Here is a 17,292-nt window from a genome sequence, read left to right as displayed (position 1 = left end):
GGCCTGCATTAAATCTGAAATTCTCACTTGTGAGGGGCCTGTGTGACCTGAGTTGGATGGGAAGCTATTAGGATCAATACAATATAATGTTGACTAGGTTGAAAAGTGAGGTAGCATTAAGAAAGAGAGAGAGAGAGAGAGAGAGAGAGACAGACAGACAGACAGACAGACAGACAGAGACACAGAGAGACACAGAGAGACAGAGAAACAGAGAGAGAGACAGAGAGAGAGACAGAGACAGAGAGACACAGAGAGACACAGAGAGACAGAGAGACAGACAGAGAGACAGAGACAGACAGAGATAGAGACAGACAGAGATAGAGACAGAAAGAGACAGAGAGAGAGACAGACAGACAGACAGAGACAGACAGACAGAGAGAGAGACAGAGAGAGACAGACAGAGAGACACAGAGAAACAGAGAGAGACACAGAGAGACAGACAGAGACAGAGAGAGAGAGACAGAGAGAGACAGAGACAGAGAGAGACAGAGAGACAGAGAGAGACAGAGAGAGAGAGAGACAGAGAGACAGACAAAGAGACAGAAAGAGAGACAGAGAGAGACAGAGACAGAGAGACAGAGAGAGACAGACAGAGAGACAGAGAGACAGAGACAGACAGAGACAGACAGAGACAGACAGAGAGACAGAGAGACAGAGAGAGACAGAGACAGAGACAGAGAGAGACAGAGAGAGAGAGAGAGACAGAGAGAGAGACAGAGACAGAGACAGAGAGAGAGAGAGCAAACAGAAGCATCTCCTGTGAGGAAATTTCTCTGATGAAAAAGTTGGAGGTACTTGCATTAAAAAAAATTAGTTTGGAGAAAAATGGTAGCCTAAGGAATAAGCAGGTGAATTATTCTATTCTATTCTATTCTATTCTATTCTATTCTATTCTATTCTATTCTATTCTATTCTATGGGGAGGACATTGCATTATGGGTATGGGCATGCACCCTTTTGACACCTGAGCAGAAAAACATTCACCATCACTGTTCTGTTCTGTTCTGTTCTGTTTCTGTTTCCATTAATTCTTTTTTCCAATTGATACAGCAGCGCATATGTGTCATCGCTCAAAAAATAGTCCATGAATGCACCTGGGGTTGACTGAAAGGAGGCTTTAGATTTTAGCATTGCAGGTGGCCCTCGATTTACGACATTTGAGCCCAACATTCCTGTTGCTAAGCAAGACAGTTGTTAGATTAATTTTGGGACCTTTCCACACCTACTAAGTGAATCACTGCAGTTGTTAAGTTAGTGACAAGAGTTGTTAAATGAATCTGGTTTCCCCACTGACTTTGCTCATCAGAAGGATCGCTTGACCCCAGGACTCATCAACAAGCCTAAATATGAACCAGTTGCTAAACATCTGATCACATTATGATGGGGATGCTGGAAAGGACTGTGAAAAACGGTCATAATTCGCTTTTTTCAGTGCCATTTAAGTTTGGCACTAAATGAACTGTTGTAAGTTGAGAACTACCTGTATTGGCAAGTTTGGGGTACAACGTTTGAGTGTCCCGGCCTGCCCTGAAGCAACCATTTTGGACTCTTGGTCTATCACAACTCTTGGGCAGGTCACCCACTTAGCCATTAATTGACCAAAAAAACCCACCCCCATATTTGTTGAATCGGTTGTAACCTGCCAGCAGCCAGCAGAGTAGATTCGGACAGTGAGGAGGTTGGGGAGGAAGATGGGCCAGTCCTGGAGTCTGGGGAAGGCTCTGAGGAGGGCTCTGTGTCGGAGGCAGAGAGGGGGGCAGAGCCATATGCCAGTTATCAGCTGCCTTCGGAGTCAGACATCAGTGAGGCAGAAGAACAGCTGGAGCCTGTTCCCAGTGTGTGCATGAACAGAGTTGCCAGATGAAGGGAACAGCTAAAGAACATGGATTGACTTGGGAGTAAGGCCACAGGTGGACGATGAATGGCCCCTCCCAGAGGAAATAAAAGAGGAGCGACAGGGGAGTGGAGTTTGCAGGAGACGATTAGTTCGCCTCATTGATTTGTGACTCTCCGAGGCTCCTTGCCAAGTTTTGCGGATATCGGCCTGGCAGCTCTCCAAGCCAGATAAGGTCTGTGACTGTAAATCCTCCGTTTGAAAGACTTTTGCTGGGTGCGAATGAGCAGAATTCACAGTCAATTAATAAAAGGGGGTTTTGTCGGGACAAGGAGTTTGCTTCATGCTCTTGGGAAGCCTGGGTTAGAACAGATTCTGAATGGCCATAATGAGGAATATTAGTGCCATAGAGAAGCATCAACCCCAGGTACAAATGACAAATGACCTATAGGAAATGTTAAAATTGCTAGACTGGCTGCATTAGCTAATGTTTGGATTTTATTTAAGGCAGAATGGCACAAAGGATCTTCAGTCCTGAGGTTTTAGTAAGCTGTCTGTGGAGCTTCTGTTTAATGGATTTATTCCCAGGGCCCTGAAAGGCAGCCAGATAATTAAGTAAAGGGCATTGAAAGACTCTGAAAGCTCAGTGCTATAGCAACGCCGGCTTACATCAGGCTAGTTTCAAATAATACCGTCTTAGCGACCGGCTGATAGAAAGCAGATTTAGCTTCCATTATACAAGCGGATCTGACGTTTTGCACCAAAATGCATAACGCACAGAAGGAAGTTATCCCCTCAAATGCAGAGATCATTAAAAAGGTGCTAGAATGTGCGGAAATGGATAAATTAACGATGGAACTAAGGGATAGAGGGGAAACAGAGTCTTATAATATATGTGATGTTTCTAAAGGCGTGCCAAAGCTGTTTGTGTGCTATTGTGCATGTGTGCCCACCCACATGTGCATGCGACCCCCCCACCACACATGTACTAGTGACCCCACACACATGGGAGGCCATTTTTGCACTCCCCAGGCTTCAGGAAAGCCTCCGGAGCCTGGGAAGGGTGAAAAACAGGCCCAACCCAACGGGCCAACAGGAAGTTTGGAAACAAACTTCCGGTTGGACCGTTGGGCCTGTTTTCTGCCGTCTCTAGGCTCCGGCGGCTTTCCTGAAGCCTGGGGAGGGCAAAAATGCCCTCCAACAATCCTCCAGAAGGCCGAAAATCAGCTGGCCGGTGCGTGTATCCATGCCAGGGTTGAGGACTGTTGAGGGCTGCCATGCCAGCAAATATGGCTCCGTGTGCCCCCTGTGGCATGCATGCCACAGGTTCGCCCACACGGGAATAGATTGTCTATTGACTTGGGATCTCCCCGTGGTCTCCCATCCAACACGGTTGACAATTCTAAGTTTCTAAGCACTGGCTTTTAAGAGAAAGTCTGGAATTTTTCTACTTTAAGACTATCAACTGGACTTGGCAGGGGAGTGTAACACGAATGGTCATTTTTTGTGTGTGGATAAAATGGAGGAGAAATCATAGTGCTCTAGGTTCAAAATCAAAATAAAGAACAGCAGGAAAGCAGGAAACACACAGTAACTACAAAATTCATCGTAACTTTCAGAACAGATATGGCTAAGGTGACCAGACATCCTGCTTTTGGCGGGACAGTCACGATTTTTCAAAATTTGTCCCATGTCCCGTGGCGTGTTCAAAAAGTCCCAATTTTCCAAAATAAAGAAAAGAGGAATCATCAATTTTAAAAAGGACGCCATTAAAAACAAAGTGTTTATTTCTCTGAAGTGTCGTTCCCGGTGTGCCCAACGAGGGACCAGGCTCCTTCCCCCCCTGTGCGTTCGTGCGCCAACGCGTGACATTTTTGCGACAGCTGTCCGTCGGCCTCGGGCAGAAGGCTTTCCGGCGGTGGCAGCGCGGCGAGGAGGAGGCTCGGTCCTGGGCCAAGTGGCTCAGCTGTCGGAAGCTCCTCAAAAGCACGGCAGCGGCGGCAGGGGTAACGCTTCATGATCTTTTTTTTTTTTTTACAGCTCAGGTGCTCCGAGCCCCCCCCCCCCAAACGTCAATGGTGTCCCGCTTTACCCATCTTAAAATCTGGTCACTTTAGATATGGCTTTTTGCAGATCCTGTTGGTGTTTTTCCCCTCCTGTCTCATGGGAGTTTTTAAGAATAAACAGCAAATTGATTAACGACAAATTTGTGGATTTTCCCTATTGAATATTTGGAAACTGAAAATAATCTGCATGAATGCATACTCATTTCAGGTTTTTATTCTGAGTCATCCTTAGAATTTCTCATCAAAGTCGCAAAGAAACAGAAATTTCGCTGGGTTTTCCCCCCCATCACTTCTCCCTCCCTCCCTCCCTCCCTCCCTCCCTATCTATCTGTATCTATCTATCTATCTATCTATCTTTCTATCTATCTATCTATCTATCTATCATCTATCTATCTATCTATCTATCTATCTATCTATCTGTCTGTATCTATCTTCTGGAGGAGGAGGGAGGCAAAAAATAGACTATTTTCACCAGTTTTTTTCCTGGGGTATCTGCGTGCCCCGTTTTTACCTCCTTCACCTCCAGAACCCCTCTCTCTCTCTTTTTATCTATCTATCTATCTATCTATCTATCTATCTATCTATCTATCTATCTATCTATCTATCTATCTATCTATCTATCTACCGATCTCTTCCCCTTCTTCCCTCCCTCCCTCCCCCCTCTCTCTCATCATTTTTGTAGGCCTGGATTTTCTGTGGACTACAATTTCTTCATTATTACATTTAGAGGGGGAAGGAGGAGGAGGAGGGAATGAATGACTCCTCCTGGCCCCTGTAGGACGTTATCACCCAGACATTTCTTCCAACACCCCCTTCCAATTCTGAATTATCAAGGTCTTGTAAAAAGAGATTCCGAAAATGGTCAAACAAGTTGAACAGGTTTAGCCGAGCAGATTTTTTTATTTGTCCTGGAGATTACTAGCTGCAGATTTCTCCGATCAACAACGGAGGAACATCTGAATGGAATCGTTGACCCCCCTCACGAAAGACAACTCTGTTAGTGCCTCGTCACAAAGGAAAGCAGCAAAAACATGTTGTGAGATTGTAGGTAGGCCTCGACTTACATCAGTTCATTTAGTGGGTGGGGTGAGCGGCGAGTGGGTGGGCGGGATGAACGGCGACCAGGTGGGTGAAGCGAGCAGCGAACCGACGGATCTGCGGGGGTCAGCCAGAAGTGGTATTTGCCAGTTCTCCGAACTACTCAAAATTGCTGCTACCGGTTCGCTCAAACTGGTCCAAACTGGCTGAATACCACCACTGGGGGCACCCAAGCATGCAATAGAGAGGGAGACTCATAACGCAGAGACACAATTTCACACTTTTGTGAAAGGTCTAGCAAGAATCCAGGACTGCAATCGACATCCATCTGAATTTAGAAGGCTGCTACTAATGAAAGTGGCTCACTGTATGATGTGGTGGCTCACCGGCAAAGACGCTGAGCTTGTCACTCAGAAAGGTCAGCAGTTCGTCGGCTCGAATCCCTCGCGCCATGCAACGGAATGAGCTCCCGTTACTTTGTCCCAGCTTCTGCCAACCTAGCAGTTCGAAAGGACGTAAAAAAATGCAAGTAGAAAAATAGGAACCAACTTTGGTGGGAAGGTAACTGCGTTCCGCGCGCCTTCGGCGTTTAGTCATGCAGGGCACATGATCACGGAGACGTCTTCGGACAGCGCTGGCTCTTTGGCTTAGAAACGGAGATGAGCACCGCCCCCTAGAGTCGGGAACAACTAGCACTTATGTGCGTGGAGAACCTTTACCATTCCCTTATGACTTTTAGGGAATTCACTTTCGGGTGAGCCTGGAGCTATTTTGGATACAACCGGTGACATTGTGAAGAGGTTATCCTTCCACGGCCAAGAATTCAGATTCATTCTTTCGGGCCACAAGCTGGCAATGCTGCAAGGATTGTGACTGAGGTACTGAAGAATTGGACGGTCTCCAAATCCAGCATCAGATAGCTATGTCCTCTAGTGAAAGGAAGGCATAATGGGGAAGGACAGTGGGGAGGAAAACAGGAAAGAGAGAAAGAAAATAAGAGAGAGAATCTAGGGATATTTTCACCCCCAAATGATTGTAAGGTTACAATTAGTCTTCAACTTAGAATAACAAGAGTTGGAAGGGACCTTGTAGGTCATTTAGTCCAACCCCTTGCTCAGGCAGGAGACCTTGTACTATTTCTGACAGAAACTTAACCCCACAATTGGGACCAGAATTTAGGTTGCTAAGCAAGGTAGTTGTTAATGCCCAATGTTACTACCTTTTTTTTGCCAATCACTAAGTCTGCATTACTATTACGATTAATCTTCTCATAGTTTTGACGAAAGAAATGTCCTTCTAGGTTCGGCTCTGGAGACATGGAGGCTGCTTGGAAAGATGGTTTTAATGGTGGACAGGACCACATGGCTTGATTCCTGAACAGAAAAGGTGATCACATGCTTCAGTGTTGGTGGAGAAGAGAAGGGGAGAAGCTGAGTCCCTCGTTTTATGCCCTCTCTGGCTTTTGATCTTGAGCTTGTATTCTGATTGGTTGTCAGGCTCCCATGGGCCCATGCAGGGGCAACTATCCAGGCTGCGTTTTGAATCCAGGTTTGGTTGAGTTCTCAGATGCCATGTGGCGAGTTGGGTAAAGGGCCAATATTATCATGCCTTAATTCCATCACTCTGGAGCTGAAGGGGAGAACTCTTTATTATGTAAAGTGGACTAGCTCAGGCTTTAATGGCTCATTGACAAAGGGGGATGGGCAGGAAGCTACAGGCATCTATTCTGTCTTTTAAAACACGTTTCTTCCTTTTTCACATCCAGAGAAATATTCTGGTAGTTTCTACTCTTCTGTTTCTAACGAAGTTTTAAAAAATCACTCAGCTGCAGACCCATCAAATAAGGTTACAGTGATCTTTGTGATCTCTCTCTCTCTCTTTCTCACACACACACACGCACAAACACACACGACCCAGAGCACGGCCTTTCTTGTCTCTTCTCAGAAAGACAGAAGAATCTGCTGACCAGCAACTGTGCTCCACCACTAAGCTCAACACTTCTAAAGTTATTCTTTCACCGATCAGCAGCGCATATACCCCATCCAACCGTCCAATGGCAGCGTGCCCTCCGGCCATCTCCCAAGGGTGTCGTCCAATCGGATTCCAAGGATAAATCCCCCCACTACGGTATTTATAGCAGTATGATGACAAGAGCATCAAGCATGTCAAATGTTTGTGTAACCAACATCAGCAGGAGGGCAAGATTGGAAGTGGTATATCTAAGGGGGGGGGCGGATAGAGCCTGCTTTGGGGGGGTTGAGAGATTTGATGGAACGTGACATCAAGATCATGCGCGATGCACTCATCTGCAGTTGGGAGTGTGTTTTGCGGTCCCAACGGCGGCCGTTGTTGAGATGCTTCCTTCGAAGACTCCAGATTGTCGAAAGAGAGGATGGGGCTGAAGCAGCGTCCTCACTGCCCTGTTCAGAAGCGTTTAAGCATCTCAACTGCAAAGTAGAAGCTGCTTGCTCAGTTATCCTGGCCCTGCAGCTTTCTCAAAACATCACAAACGGAGGGGTCGTCCTTGCCAGCGGTCCCCAACCTTGGGAGGCCACTTAAACGAAGCGCGATTGTGCTCACGCATGAAGCTCCACTCGCGTGAGCCGCGGACACTCGCGTGCAAAACTCCATTCACGCAAATGGAGATCTGCACATGAGCGCTATCACCCTCTGCCCACACCTGTGGAGCTTCGCATGCAACCACAAGTGCCTGCCACTCGTGCAAGTGGAATTTCATGCCCATGTGCTTGCCCATTTCTCCCATGGCCCAGTTTCAAACAGGCCACGGCCTGGTGGTGGGCTGCAGCCCAGGGGGTTGGGGACCCCTATTCCTTGCAAATAGCAATCTATAGACAAGGAATACAAACCAATTTTATCTGGTGCTCTGTGGCTGAAGAATTCCAGGACAATACAATACAATAGCAGAGTTGGAAGGGACCTTGGAGGTCTTCTAGTCCAACCCCCTGCCGAGGCAGGAAACCCTATACCATTTCAGACAAATGGCTATCCAACATCTTCTTAAAGACTTCCAGTATTGGGGCATTCCCAACTTCTGGAAGCAAGCTGTTCCACTGATTAATTGTTCTAACTGTCAGGAAATTTCTCCTCAGTTCTAAGTTGCTTCTCTCCTTGATTAGTTTCCACCCATTGCTTCTTGTTCTACCCTTAAGTGCCTTGGAAAATAGCTTGACTTCCTCTTCTTTGTGGCAATCCCTGAGATATTGGAAGGCTGCTATCATGTCTCCCCTGGTCCTTCTTTTCATTAAACTAGACATACCCAGTTCCTGCAACCGTTCTTCATATTTTAGTCTCCAGTCCCCTAATCATCTTTGTTGCTCTTCTTTGTCCTCTTTCTATAGTCTCAACATCTTTACTGAATGCAGTATTTTGGCTCCACTGTGGTTATAAATCAAGGACGATTTGTAATAAAACTTTTTTTAATGCCATTTCCTCTTTCTGTGCTTTTACAAGGAGGAAGTGATTCCCTGGGGGCCTGGTAAATGAGCATTATTTATTGCAATCTATTCCATCTGCGGGAAGGAAATGATTCGGCTAATTTAAAAAAGAAATGACACAAACTTCTCTATAATTAACACAATTCTATGCAAGTTTAACCTGGGATTAACCCTTAGAAACAGAAACCAGAGTTTAGAGTCATACATCACCCTTTCATAATTTAACCATGATTGGTAAAGATTGGTAAATGGCATTTGGGTTTAAACCGTGGATTAGGAACCATTACGGCTAGGCTGAGAAAGCACGTCAATACTGAACAAGCTACATTCTGGGATAACGTTCTAGCTCAAGTGTTTTTCAACCTAGGCATTTTAAGGTGTGTGGATTTAAACTCTCAGAATTCCCCAGCCAGCCCAACCGGGGAAGAGATATCTGATCTAATACATATCAAAAAATACAATAAAGAAATGTTTGATCCAATTGACCATTATGTCATGCTGTTTTAGACTGATGAATGTTGACAATAGCAAATTGATCACGCCCAAATCTCTCCTCTCATCACTTTCTCCACTGTACCTGTTCTCACTTTTGCTGACCAACTATTGGTACATGGTTTGCTTACCTGACCCTTTAATACGTCATCTGTTTGGCCTTTAAATGAACCACACCAAAAGCAAATAATTCTGCCCCAGAAGAGCTACTAAGATATGAAACACGGAGACGTAACTCAGCCTTTAAATTCACAAGGATGCCCTATTTAACACAACCTACGTCATAAAAATCCGCAGAATTCTGGAACTGGAAAGAACTACAACTTTTATTGAATTTAATCCTCTGTGATCTGTAGAAAAAGTAATTCCACTATTCTTAGGACCATTGAGGATGCTGGCTGGGGAATTCTGGGAGTTGAAGTCCACAAGTCTTAAAAGTTTTCAAGTTTGGGGACCGCCGATCCCAAGAATAGCTGAATTATTTTTTTCTGCATATCACAGGGGGTTAAATTCAATAAAACCTGTGGTCCTCTCCGGTTCATCTTCCTGGCGGTCCATTTGTTTTCGATGTAAAGAAAGGCACTTATATCAGGTGAGCATTGAAACAACCCATGCTTTAAGTTTAGCCATTATGATGTGATAAGACAGTGGTCATGCCTTCTCTACATCATAAGGCAACTCAAGGATCAGCTGTCAACAGGTTGGTTTAGTGCAGAGGAAAACAGGAGGAAGAGAGGAGAGAGAAGGAGGAGAGGGCCAAGAGGAAAAAAAAATTAAAAAGAGGTAAACTAATGAACAGGGGAAGATAAAATTAATCTAGGTGGCTTGAAGATCCCTGCTTCATTTGGAGATTACAGAAGCCTATCAAATAGATATGTTTTGTTTAGGCTACGAGTTAGGTCTCGGTTGACTTTTCTGGTTGACTTTTCTTTCAAGCTCCTACTGAAAATATGAATTTAAGAAGAGTCCTGTTGGATCAGGTTGCAGGTCTACTTCAGGGGTGTCAAGCTCGCATTGTCACGGCGGTGTCACATGACACATCGGGACTTCTTCCCCCCTCCCTTCGCTAAACTGGGTGTGGCCATTGCATGATGCCAGGGACGTCCAGTCAGGGGAGGCAGAGCCTCACCAGTGTCATCATGAAAAGAAAAAAAAATGTAAAAGGAAAAAGGCAAGAGCTGAGGTCAGGCTGAGCTAGTTGCTGCCAGAGTCTCAGCTCTTGCCTTTTTCCTTCTACATTTTTTTTTTCTTTTCATGATGGCAGGCAAGAGCAGAGTTGAAATCCTCTCTGAAACAGCTGGAAAAGGTACGTGTGGGTCGGAGGGAGGGGGAGGAATTCAAACTTCATCCTCCTGGTGCAACTTTTTGTGTGTGTGTTTGTGTGTGTGTTTGGGAGAGGAGGGAGGGAGGGAGGGAGGGAGGAAGGAGGGGAAGGGAGAAGAAAAAGAAAGAAGGAAACTTATTTAGCAAAGGAGAAAAACAAATGCTGTCGCTTTAAATCGGAACTGAGCATGCCTGGCTGTGGAATTCTGGGAGTTGAAGTCCACAAGTCTAAAAAAATTGCTGCCTCACCAGCCATAAACCTCACCGCACGTCACTGCATGACACATCTGGCCAGCAGGCTGGGAGTTTCACAGCCTGGTCTACTTAGTTCACCCTTGTAGACCTCTGGGTGGTCAACTGGATGCATCTAGAAGGGTCACCAACATGAGCTAAAGGGAATAATTCCCATTTTAAGACCACTTCTCAGAAACCAAAACTTAAGAGGTGGCGTTGCCCCTGAAACAGGATTGATGTCAGTAGAGTGTGTCACCTCCACAAACTCTGCTGAGGACCATCCAGATTGGCTGCCTGTGGCCACCACGGAATGTACCCACTTTAAGGAGGGCAAACTCTACTTCCTTGGGCCGTTCTCCCCCTTAACCCTGCAGCTAGTTCCTGAAGAGGATCTCAAGATCCGAGAAAGAGGGACAAAACAACCGTTCTTTCTTGTTATCTACACCAATCATACTCTGCCTATCTTCTGGGAATTAATAGCAATAGCACTTAAGACTTATATACCCCTTTACAGTGCAGCCTCTCTCAGCGGTTTACAGAGTCAGCCTCTTGCCCCCAACAATCTGGGTCCTCATTTTACCGACCTCATAAGGATGGAAGGCTGAGTCAACCTTGAGCCTGGGGAGATTTGAACTGTCAAATTGCAGGCAGCAGAAGTAGCCTGCAGTACTGCACTCTGACCACTGCGCAACCATGGCTCACAGCCATTAAAGCAGTGTTTCTCAACCTTGGCAACTTGAAGATGTCCGGACTTCAACTCCCAGAATTCCCCAGCCAGCATTCGCTGGCTGGGGAATTCTGGGAGTTGAAGTCCGGACATCTTCAAGTTGCCAAGGTTGAGAAACACTGCATTAAAGGAGAACGTTTGTAGCTCAGGATTGAAATGTGGGGTCGTTGGTTGTTTTCTTGCAGACGTTTCATTACTCATAGTAGATAACACCCTCAGGGCTAGTCTAACACTGAGGATGTTACCTAGCTGGGTAATGAAATGTCTGCGAAAAAGAAATCAACCAAAGTTAGAGAATACATCTCTATAAGAAGGCGAACTACTAATGGTCAAAGCAATTTGGCAGTTGACAAGGAATTCATGGTGGGCTGTACTTAGATCTCCTGTGGGTAGGAGGAAAGGACTCGTGATTGATGACGCGTTGGACCCCTACCTCAAATGACCCCTACCTGGACATTTCCTACAGAATGGTTGCTAAGCGACCAATTGCAAATTGAGGACTACCTGCGCAGCCTTATATTTCCCCCTGGATGAATAAGCAAGTTTCGCTTTTGCTCCAGATCAGTGGTTCGCAAGATGGGGTTTCCCCTTTGAGTCAGATCACCTCCTGATTTATGTTCTGAATTTCACGTAACTGACACTGACTCCTTCTTTGCAGCACACGCAGGAGCTGGATTGAACACCATGCTAAGGATCTAAAGAGCAAGCAGTCGTGTAAGTAAAATTAGATGCACCCATAATCTTATCCGTGGCACGACAAAACCGCGCTCGACTAAAGCGCGCCCGATTAAACCGCGTCGCTGACGTCATCAACAGCGAGCGCGGAGAAAGAAGGGCGCTTTAAATAGCGCTTTGAAAGCAAGCCGATTCAAGTTAAGGTAAGGGTTAGGTTTAGGGTTAGGTTAAGGGTTAGGGTTAGGGTTAGGGTTAGGTTAAGGGTTAGGGTTAGGTTAAGGGTTAGGGTTAGGGTTAGGTTAAGGGTTAGGTTTAGGGTTAGGATTAGGTTTAGGGTTAGGTTAAGGGTTAGGTTTAGGGTTAGGTTTAGGGTTAGGTTTAGGGTTAGGTTTAGAATTAGGTTTAGGGGGGTTAGGTTTAGGGGTTAATTTTAGGTTTAGCGTTTACAGCGTGCTTCTGTCTCCGCGCTGTTGTCGCCCTGTGATGACGTCAGCTACGCGGTTTCGTCGAGCGCCCTTTAGTTGAACGAGGTTTTGTGGTGGAACCAACCCTATCCAGGTAATCTAAGCGTGAAACTACAGGCTCCTGTGCTACTTTTAAAAAGAAAGATATGAACATTCACAAAATAATCTATAGGCATCTACAAACTGCTTTTGTTGCTCCCTGGAACATTGGCGTAATTTATTAAGGCAGATTTCTTTGGCTACCACACAAACTCAAACCATGCCTTCCTTTTTTTTTTTTGAACAATTTAGTAGTATTCTGATCTCTTTCAATAGCCATGCAACAGTCTCCAAAATTAAAAATGACAATGCATAACATGGAAACTCCCCCCCCCCCCAATGTCTTGGATGCAGTCCCAACTTCTTTTTAAGAATTGTTAAAGGTAAAGGTTCCCCTCGTGCATATGTGCTAATTGTTCCCGACTCTAGGGGGTGGTGCTCATCTTTGTTTCAAAGCCGAAGAGCCAGCACTGTGCAAAGACATCTCTATGATCACGTGGTTGGGTTCCATCACAAAACCGCGCCCGACTAAACTGCGTCGCTGACATCATCAACAGGGCGACAACAGCGCGGAGACAGCAGCACGCTGTAAACGCTAAACCTAAAATTAACCCATAAACCTAAACCTAACCCCCCTAAACCTAATCCTAAACCTAACCCTAAACCTAACCCTTAACCTAACCCTAAACCTAACCCTTAACCTAACCCTAAACCTAATCCTAACCCTTAACCTAACCCTAAACCTAACCCTAACCCGTAACCTAACCCTTAACCTAACTCTAAAGCTAACCCTAAACCTAACCCTTACCTTAAGTTGAATCGGCTTACTTTCAAAGCGCTATTTAAAGCGCCCTTCTTTCTCCACGCTGACTGTTGTCGCCCAGTTGATGACGTCCGTGACGCGGTTTAATCAGGCGCGGTTTAGTCGAGCGCGGTTTTGACAGGTCACGACGTGGTTGGCATCAGGGATGGGTTGCTGCTAGTTTTACTACTGGTTCGCAACCCCCGCGCATCGGGCGTGTGTGCTCACTTTGCTCATGTGCAAGTATGCGCTGTTTGCGTATGTGCAGAACAATTCACAGCGAACTGCGCACACTAAAATCCAAAATGGCGGCAGCCCAGCAGCAGTGAGGGAACTGGTTCGGGGCTGTGGCAGGCCTGAGTCGCTACCGGTTCTGCGACCCAGGCTTGAATTCCACTACCGGTTCAGCCAAACCGGACCGAACCGGAAGCAACCCACCTCTGGTCGGCATGACTAAATGCCGAAGGCGCACGGAACACTATTACCTTCTCACCAAAGGTGGTTCCTATTTTTCTACTTGCATTTTTACGTACTTTCAAACTGCTAGGTTGGCAGAAGCTGAGGACAAGTCACGGGAGCTCACTCCATTACGCGGTGCTAGGGATTCGAACCGCCGAACTGCAGACCTTTCTGATCGACAAGCTGTGCCTTAGCCACTGAGCCACTGCCTCCCTTTGAGAATCGTTAGCGAGTTTTAATTTTAGATGGATAATAATACGGAGAGGAATCCTATTTTAACCCACTGAAATGTAATTTTGAGAGGCAGTTTGGTGTAGTGGTTTTAAGGTGCCCTGCTGGAAACATGGAGGCCTTGATTTCTAGTCCTGTCAGGCACCAAGGTAGCTGGGTGACCTTGGGCCAATCTCTCTCTCTCTCTCTCAGCCCTGGGACAAAGACGGAAGCAACTGCAAACACTTCTGAAATCTTGCCAAGAAAAATGTAGGAACATTTTCCTGGCAGTCACCAGGGATCACCACTGACCTGAAGGCACACCTACACAAACTTAACTCTTATTGTGAAATGCTTAATTCCATTCTGGGCCATACCAGCTCAGACCTTTGACCCCTGCAAAGAACCACCAAAGAAATTTAGCTTGCAAATTGCTTAGAAAAAGACCTACGTTTATTGAGGCTTTTAAGAATCCCCAGCTTATTTTTTTTCTTTCTCGTTACAAAGACCAGCCTTTCAATTTGGAAAACTTTTCAGAAGGGGAGCTTGGACAGTGCAAAGCAAGGAAGGGTGTCTATATTGCAGGGAAGAGTTTCATGAGACTCAAAGGAGAGTGACATGGCTTGGCCAGGTAGCAAACACCTCCAGATTCTGTATATTTATTAGATTTTCATCCTGCCTTTGTTACTTTATGAGTAACTCATGATGGCAAATACATCTAATAGCATTAGCACCTAGATTCATATACCGCTTCACAGTGCTTTACCGCCCTCTCTAAGCGGTTTACAAAGTCAGCCTTTTGCCCCTTCTTTCTTTCCTTCCTTCCTTCCTTCCTTCCTTCCTTCCTTCCTTCTCCCCCTCTCTCCTTCCCACAGCACTTAAGACTTATATACCACTTCACAGTGCTTTTACAGCCCTCTCTAAGTGATTTACAAAGTCAGCCTTTTGCCCCTTCCTTCCTTCCGTTTCCCCCTCCCTCTCTCCTTCCCACAGCACTTAAGACTTATATACCACTTCACAGTGCTTTTACAGCCCTCTCTAAGCGGTTTACAAAGTCAGCCTATTGCCCCTTCCTTCCTTCCTTCCTTTTCCCCCTCCCTCTCTCCTTCCCACAGCACTTAAGACTTATATGCCACTTCACAGCGCTTTTACAGCCCTCTCTAAGCAGTTTACAAAGTCAGCCTATTGCCCCTTCCTTCCTTCCTTCCTTCCTTCCTTCCTTCCTCCCCCCCCTCCCTCCCTCCTTCCCACTTAGCACTTAGACTTATATACTGCTTCACAGTCCTCTCTAAGCGTTTGACAGAGTCAGCCTCTTGCCCCCAACAACCTGGGTCTTCATTTTACCAGCCTTGGAAGGATGGAAGGCTGAGTCAACCTTGAGCCTGGTGAGATTCGAATTGCCAAATGGTTCCTTCTCCTATTTTCTCCACAACAACCCTGAGAGGTGGATGGGCTGAGGCAGTGTGACTGGGCCAAAGTCACCTAGCTAGTTTTCATGCCCAAGGCTGGACTAGAACTTACAATCTCCTGGTGATTGGCCCAAAGCCACCCAGCCAACTTTCATGCCTAAAGTGGACTAGAGGAAGTTTCAAGTGAAACTAGAACTCACAATCTCCAAGTGATTGGCCCAAAGCCACCCAGTCAGCTTTCCTGCCCAATGCAGGACTAGAACTCACAATCTCCTGGTGACTGGACTAGTCACCCAGCTAACTTCAATGCCTAAGGTGGGACTAGAACTCACTGACTCCTAGCATTTGGCCCAAAGTCATGCAGCCTCCTGTCATTCCCAAAGCAGCACTAGAACTTACAGTCTCCTAGAGATTGTCCCTGTCACCCAGCCAATTATCATGCCTAAGGTGGGACTAGAACTCACAAACTCCTAGCATTTGGCCCAAAGTCATGCAGCCTCCTGTCATTCCCAAAGCAGCACTAGAACTTACAGTCTCCTAGAGATTGTCCCTGTCACCAGCCAATTATCATGTCTAAGGTGGGACTAGAACTTACAGACTCCTAGCATTTGGCCCAAAGTCATGTAGCCTTTTGTCATTCCCAAAGCAGCACTAGAACTTACAGTCTCCTAGTGATTGGCCCAAAGTCACCCAGCCAACTTTCATACCTAAGGCAGGACTACAACTCACCATCTCCTAGTTTCTAGGCCAGTCCCTTCACCACTGTCCCAAACTGCCTCTGCTGCCCACATTTTGCAAAAGCTTGGCTTGTTGGCAAGGGCATGAGAAGGCTGAGTGCCAGCAAGGTAAGATAAAGATCTGAATTAGTACCTTGGGCAATACGATGGGAAAGTAGACTCTGTGGGTACATGTCCCATGTTACCGCCCTCTGGAAATCAACCTTGCCCTGTTGTTAACAAGACCAACCAAGCATCTTACGCAGCCATAAAGACTTCTTGCCTCCCCAACGCTGAAACCAAAATGTTAAATCTTTTACGCCGCCACCTTCGCCAAGCAACTACTGTATTTTTCAGAGTATAAGACGCACCAGGATTTTGAAGAGGCATTTTTTTTTAAAAAAAATAAGTTTTTGCATTCTGTAGACCTCCCAAAAACGGCCCATTTTTCGCGAAAACAGCCTGTTTTTTTTGTTTAAAAACAAAAGTGGCATGCATAGCCTTTAGGAGGCTTATAGAGTGCTCCTCGGAGCTGGGGGAGGGAGGAAAAACGAACAAAAAACGGCCCATTTTTCGCTCATTTTTGCCCTTCCCAGCCCCCAGGAAGCCTCCTAAAGGCTATGCACAGCCATTTTTGCAAAGGATCGGGGTTTCATGATGCCAAAAATGCTGTATTTGTGTATAAGATGCACCCAGATTTTCACCCTTTTTAAAGGGAAAAAGGTGAGTCTAATACTCAAAAAATACGGAAAATTGCTGCAGAAGAATGTTTAAACCCCAAAGCATTCCAAAATCACAGGGGGGAAAGTACACTTTAAAGTAGGGATGTCCAAACTTGGCAATTTTTAAGACATGTGGACTTTTAACTCCCAGAATTCCGCAGCCAGCCATATGGAGTCCCAATTCTGGGAGTTTTAATCCACAGGATTTAAAAGTTGAAATCCACGCATCTTAAAAGTTGCCATCCTGCTTTAGGACCTCCCTTAACCTGCTTCCCTAAAAGAAACAGGAAACCTCAGAATCTCAGTCTCCAAGGTACTTTTTCAAAAAAAAAAAAAAAGCAACCGGGTTATGATTTTCCTTCATGGAGGAAGAAGAGGTTTCACTTCTCATCCAAGAAGCTTCATCAGTTCTGATGAACATTACATAGCTATTATCCTTATTGTATTTTAACCCTTTTAAACATTCATCTTTTCATATAAAAATTAAGGTACATAATCGAGATTTGCTTTGCCTACCATCCCCATACACCTATTTTTATTTTACTACCACCCTACTTTTCTTTCCTTTTCTCCCTCCCTTCTTTACTTTCTTCTTTCCTCCTCTTCTTTCCTTATTCCCTACTCCTCT

Source organism: Thamnophis sirtalis, unplaced genomic scaffold (assembly GCF_051295495.1).
Source record: "Thamnophis sirtalis isolate CommonGarterSnake01/CBP01778 unplaced genomic scaffold, rThaSir2_p1.2 scaffold_9, whole genome shotgun sequence".
In the NCBI taxonomy this organism is placed as follows: Eukaryota; Metazoa; Chordata; class Lepidosauria; order Squamata; family Natricidae; genus Thamnophis; species Thamnophis sirtalis.
The sequence above is the reverse complement of the archived record's forward strand: the minus strand, read 5'-3'. Positions refer to the sequence as shown.